Source organism: Dendropsophus ebraccatus, chromosome 2 (assembly GCF_027789765.1).
Source record: "Dendropsophus ebraccatus isolate aDenEbr1 chromosome 2, aDenEbr1.pat, whole genome shotgun sequence".
Taxonomy (NCBI): Eukaryota; Metazoa; Chordata; class Amphibia; order Anura; family Hylidae; genus Dendropsophus; species Dendropsophus ebraccatus.
Genome location: NC_091455.1, coordinates 66,585,131 through 66,591,864, shown reverse-complemented (window position 1 = coordinate 66,591,864; position 6,734 = coordinate 66,585,131).

Here is a 6,734-nt window from a genome sequence, read left to right as displayed (position 1 = left end):
AATAAGTTCAGCTACGTTTTTGTGTATGTTAAAAAAAAAACAATGCGTTTTGATCCTTTTTTTTATAAGGGAAGTCAGTGGAAAACCTGATCAAAACAGATGCACATAAATGCATCTGTTTTTCCATGTTTTTTTTTTTTTACCCATTTTTTGCAAAAATGGATGAAGAATACGGATTGCAAAAACGTAATGTGAACCCGGCCTTAGGGAAGAGAAGGACTGGGAAGATCACCCCTTTGGTAATTCCACTCCCCATGAGAACCACTTTTTTCTGTTTTTATATCATAATAGTGGATAGTAGCTGCCCCTCTAAAAACAGACCTCCCCCTTCTCTGACCATCTGACACACTTTTCACCTGGAGACCTTTGAATGGACCACACATTGGAATCATATGTGCTCGTAATGATCTGGAAGCCGATCTACAATGAGCTGCATCGCTAACTGGAGCCAGAAGGAGGAGGGACATCAAGGAAATCCACAGATGATTGTTTTTTAATACATAATAGATACTTACAGCTTTGGTGACAGCCAAAAAACGGTCACAGCTGATAAGAGCGATATTTAATATTGTACACTGGGACAAAGTATAATCAATAGTCAGCCAAAATTTACAGATACTTCTTCCAAGGACCCATCCTCTATTAATGATGTAATTCTTCAAGTACAGTGGAAGAGTAAAAGTACCTAAGAGAAGGGAACATGTTTTTTTCCATATATTAATGGACTGTGCAATCACAGACTAGATTGTCGATGGTAAATTTCCATAATTTCTAGAGGAATAGTACACTAGCAGCCATACTAGGCATAGCTGTCAGGTCAAGATTCAGTTTGATATGTATATTAGTGCAAATTATGTTACTTACTTCACCTTGAAAAGTTCTAAAAGCAACAGGTCAGGTGTCAGTGAATTGCTTGTTTTCTTGTGTTGTGCGCTGCCCTGGATAAGGCACACATGGGCACAAATGTTATGTGATTGCTAGTTAGTTATAGTGGAATCTCACCTGGTGCACCATAATATTAGTAGAACCAAGAAGTGCACCTAAGCGGTGCTCCACTGCCCAATGCAGACCATTCTTTAAGACAGTGTTTCCTTTGGATGCCTATTAAAGCAAATGTGCCAGCAGATACATCGCTTTAAGACCTTTACATCAATAGACTGGCGCCAGCGCAGGGATGCTGGTGCCGCAGTCCTTTTTTTGAACAGTGGCCCAGTTCCCACGCATAGCGCCGGTCTATTCCTGGTCACCGGCCCGGCCTGAAGCACTGGAGGTAGGCCCGCCTGCCCCCCCCTAGTGTGAAGTTCTGCTCTCCCCTCTGTGGTGCAGCTCATTAGAATCGAGGGGAGGGGTTTGTCACATTGGGGGTGGGCAGCGCTTCCAGTGCTTTTTGGGCTGGCGACCGGAAATAGACCAACAACGCGTACGGGAACCAGGCTGCTGCTCAAAAAAAAGGACTGCGGGACTGGCATCCCCGTGCCGTCACCAGTCTATTGATGTAAAGGTCTTAAAGCGATGTACCTGCTGGTACATTCGCTTTAAGTTCAGTGGGCATTTTTTTAAAAAAGGTTTAATATTGTGAACTAAACAACCACATAATGCATAACATATAAGCATAAACAAAACATGAAATATTCCAATTATAACATAGGGAATATACACCAAATATGTACTTTGAATAGACATCTCAGTTATGAACAAATTCTACTGTATTTTACAATGTGCTCTCTATATGTAACAATAATACATTTGAAATATTTTATTAACATTACTGATATCTGTAATTCCTATTTCTACATCTCTCTGTCTTTTCTTGCTTTTTATCTAGATGTTAAGTGGTTCCCTTGCAATCTGCTTACACTTTTCTATGGGAAACCTGAAACAGGTCTGTGGAAAAAGGCTGTCACTTGTACAATAGATAAAACTTCTAATCTAAGATCTAAAATTGATCTACCCTGTGTCATGTATAGAGGGCGGTGCTAGAAAACATTTTATAGAAAAAAAAATCAGGTTTATGTCACAGAGAGTAGTAAAAATAATACTAATCACATTGTTTAGCATTCAGACAACAATGGAAGTATAATTGTAGTATAATTTGTGGTATCCAAAACATAAGGAATAAATTAGGGAATGACACTGGATTCCTGCATGTGTAGCTGCTGAAGCCCCAGATTTAGGTCTCCGTTTCTCTTAAAAGGATACAAAAAATACAGCGCATGTAAGGCAGTTATGCAGAAAAAGATAATATTATAATAATAAGATTATAAAAGTTTTTTGTTACCTGTCAGAAAGTCGCTGATGGCCAGGTTTAAAAGAAAGAAGTTGCTTGCAGTTCTGATTTTTTTGTTGACCATAAACCCAAGTATTACCATTGCATTCCCTGTGCCTGCTACACTGATCATGAGAGACATCAGAACCGCTTGGAAGATTCTTACACCAGTCAAAGTTTGAGTTTGGTTGTAAATATTACTGCTGGCACAGAAGACATCTCCAACATAATCCTTAGATCCATTGTTGTGGTAGGCTGGCATAGTATGCCTCTTAGCTGGATATCACTGTAAAAACTCACATACGTCAGTTACAATAGACAGTTTAATAAAGCATATTACTGTACAAAATAGACAAATGTTTCTTACAAATACACATATTTTAATGGACCTTTAGGTTTCCAGCTCTTTGCAGCCAGTAATATCAAATACTTTCTGTCCAGAAGCTTGTCTGACATGGTTATATACAGTGAAGGTTCCACCAGGGACATTTGTATGCGTTAATGATAATGAAACATAATGACCGATCTTACAGGATTTGCCTTGTATTCCCCGGTCTGCTGGTAGTTAGATCATTTTATGTGTATGGAAAATCATTTTAGGGATTAAACATTTATTCTGCATCTGATAATTAACCAGTGACGACAATGTCACATTACAGCTGATTAATTGACTGTATATCAGCACTAGGAATAACCAAGTTACCATTATATACAGAGGTGCTTCTGTCATGAGCCACTTGCCCCCTTCTGACAACAGGTGGGGTGGTGCCAGTAACAGAATCGGGCAAACCCAGAGGAGTTCCCCTTTTGGCCGCTGGGTACTGCATCTGGCCCTTTAACTATAAGCGCTCGTAATGAACATTAACAGTAAAAAAAGGACTTACATTGTGAGGAGAGGGTTTGCCTACAGGGGATTACCTACAGGGTCAAGGCTATCTACATAGGGACCACCTACTAAGAGTTTACTAGTGGGACTACTACCCAGGGCACTGCTACAGTGGGGATACCTACAGTACACGGGGGAGTTACCTATGGGGAACTACCTACATTGGGGATTTTATTTAGTGGGGGGCCATCTACCTCGCAGACTAACTACAGGAGAAATACCTACATTGTGGGGCTATAGAGGGATTACGTACATGGAGGATACACTTTACTTGGGGGGTTAACTACTAGGAGGATACTACCTCCTAGGGAGACAAACTACTAGGGGGGATTGCCTTTGCTTCAGTTGTCCATTCCATATGTTTAAGTTCTCCCTGCACTCACCTTTGTTATTGTCTTGATGCTACTTATTGGCTGCTTTGCTTGGATGGACGGGTCTTTCCTCCTCGGTTCTTCTGTGTTTTCTCTGCCTGGACCCATGAGCCTTTAGTCCGGGACTTTGTTTCCTTTATAGTGTTGTCTCCTTCCGTCAGTCATGGCTCTTCATAGCTTTGTCAAGCTTTTTCTGTTCAACTTGACCCAGCATTTTTTGCCTTGCATTCTGTGTTTCTGGCTTCCTGACCTTTTACCTGTTTTGCTACTATTGTTTGTCTTCTTTATAATGTACCTTGCTTTGTTCACTGTTTATCTTGCTAACATCTCTGGCTTTTGTCCTCCGCTTACCTTGTTACCGTCTCTGGCTTTTGTCTTCCGTTTGTTTTGTCAACTGTCTATCTTGCTACCGTCTCTGGCTTTTGTCCTCCTCTTGCCTGGTCCTAAATACTTGTTCTTTCTTAGGGTACTATTACACGGAACGATAATCGGACGATTCAGCCTGATTCGTTCTATTATCGCTCCATGTAATAAATACAACAATCAACCGATGACAACGATCATCGGCTGATCGCTGATATAGGTTTGGATCTATTTTCGTCGGGCGCCAACCACGCACCGCTACGTGTAATAGCGGTGCGCGGCCGGCGACTGACGATATACATTACCTATCCATGTTCCAGGGCTGCTGCTGCGGTCTTCTTCTCCCCGGGTCCTGCGCGCTCTAGCTTTGTGGCCTGTCAGCTGACAGGCCGCCCGGCCAATCACAGGCCGCGGCGGTCCCAGCCTGTGATTGGCTGAGCGGCCCGTCAACTGACAGGCCACTCTGAAGTTAGAGCGTGCGGGACCGGTGGAGAAGCGGACCGCAGGAGCAGCCCTGGAGCGTGGATAGGTAAAGTATATAGTTAAGCAAGGGCTGCAAGGACATCGGTAATCGTGTAATAGGTCCAGTAAACGAGCGACGATCTAGCAGATTGCTGCTCTTTACAGGTATTATCGGGCCCCATCGGCCCCTGTAATACCACCCTTACTTTGCATTTCACTGCCTTCTTGGTTCTGACCTTTTGCCTGTTTTTGTGACTTTGAATTTGCCTGCCATCATTGTACCTTGCTCGTCATCTCTGTTGCTGACCTGGCCTGTCTGTCCATTCTATTCTGTGTCCTTTGTATTTTGTCTGTCTGTGTTTTGTCTGTTTTTGCACTTATTTTAGAGCAGGCACTATTGCCCAGTTGTGGACGATTATTTAGGACCTGCTCTGCAAGTAGGCAGGCACAGTGTGGGGGGTGCTAGCCCTGAGCCCACTTCTCGTCTCTTTGTCCACTGGGGCTTTGACAAAAATGATTCCTCAATTTGGATTTCAGGGGGCAATTTACTGTCGCTGCACCTGGTGTACATCACCTAAAAGTAGAAATTGTTTGCATGAAAAATGTGAACCTTTTTGCCAATCTACACTCTGCTTGTGCAAGGCACAGTTGAGGTGTGGCTTTCCCTTGTGCTTGATTTTCTATATTTAACACCTGCTGTACTGCACCTCTCAATAAATGCAGCGTGATACATGGGAGTGTATCTGTATCTTGATAATTCCCCATTAATTTTTTTTTCCCTCAAAGAGAAAATAATGTCTTCTATAAGGGGGCTGACCTATAGCTTTAAAACAGGATGGAGATGACGGTAACAGGCTTTGTGTGTTTTTCCTGCAAAAGATTGATTCTCACCAAATATTGCACCCCGAACTTCAATCATGAGGTAATGTGAGTGCTTGTTTAGCATTTTTAGGCTTTAAACAGGGAACTCCAGATAGAGGTTAAAAAAAATGAAACTTCTGCACAAGCAAATAGCAGTACTTACGTATCTATCCCAGTTTTGAAATGACCAAAATCCATTTGTTTTGGGGGTCTTTGTTTAGTATTGTGTGGTTGAACTTCCTGGTTGAGCAGTTGTACACAGTACTAGTTTCCAGAATGCATTGCTTTCCCTCAGCTGTTCATCACAGTCCCCCACCCTGCCTATTCCCCGCCCAAATATGTTGCAGAACATCTAGGCTGTGTTTACACATTGCAGTTTCATTGTGTCATTGAATTATTTGCAGTATTTTATCATTTCATTGTAGTCCCACCCACACAGCACGCTGTATTCTTTACCTGTAACACCACAAAGCACGCTGTATTCTCTACCTGTAACACCACACAGCACGCTGTATTCTCTGCCTGTAACACCACACAGCACACTGTATTCTCTACCTGTAACACCACACAGCACACTGTATTCTATACCTGTAACACCACACAGCACACTGTATTCTCTACCTGTAACACCACACAGCAAACTGTATTCTCTACCAGTAACACCACACAGCCCGCTGTATTCTCTACCTATAACACCACACAGAATTTTTTTTTCTTTTCATCTCCACGCACATATTATGATCAAGCATCTTTTATCTTTGAGGTTGAGCCGCACAATAAGGACCAGGGATATACTGGTTATGCCTTGTTTTTTGTCAAGGTGGGATTGGCAGTGCCGGCTCTGATCCTCCTCATTTAATTGTGTTACTGCATCATTTTTGTGAAGACGCTGCAGTACTGCAATGAAACTCCAACATGTGTTTCACTGCAGAGTTTTGCACAATTAGTAAAGTTGGTGAATTGGGGGAACCAGCCAAGCCTCCTGTGAGATCTCGCCCTGCTCCCTGTCTGCATCATCAGCCTGTGCTCAGCAAACACACACAATGTGAGACAGAGGCATGGAATATTTGTCTCCTAAGGTGGGAGAGCAGAAGGAGCAGAAGACAATGTGATTTGGCACAGAGGCCATTTTTCTTCACTTCCTGGATTTGTTATCAGCTACCAGTGTGGCAAACCCGCACAGATATGGTAATACATTTGTATAACTTTTAATATACTTTTAATAGAAAAACAGTATTCCTTATGTGGAGTTCCCTTTTAATATGATATAAAACCCATAGTTGTTAGATTCTAGTCCTAGTAAATATTTAAAGCCATTATGACATATTACATACATCCTCAGCCAGCAGTGAAAGAATGAAGGTAAAAAAATGTATCCCGGTTAATATAAATAACATACAAGGTCTATTACCATCCAATATGGTTTTTTTTTTATTTTACCAGATTACATATATCTAATTGTGATTCAGTCTGAATGGACAAAATAGAATGGATCTTGAAACAATGGAAAATTGCTTGTACCAGT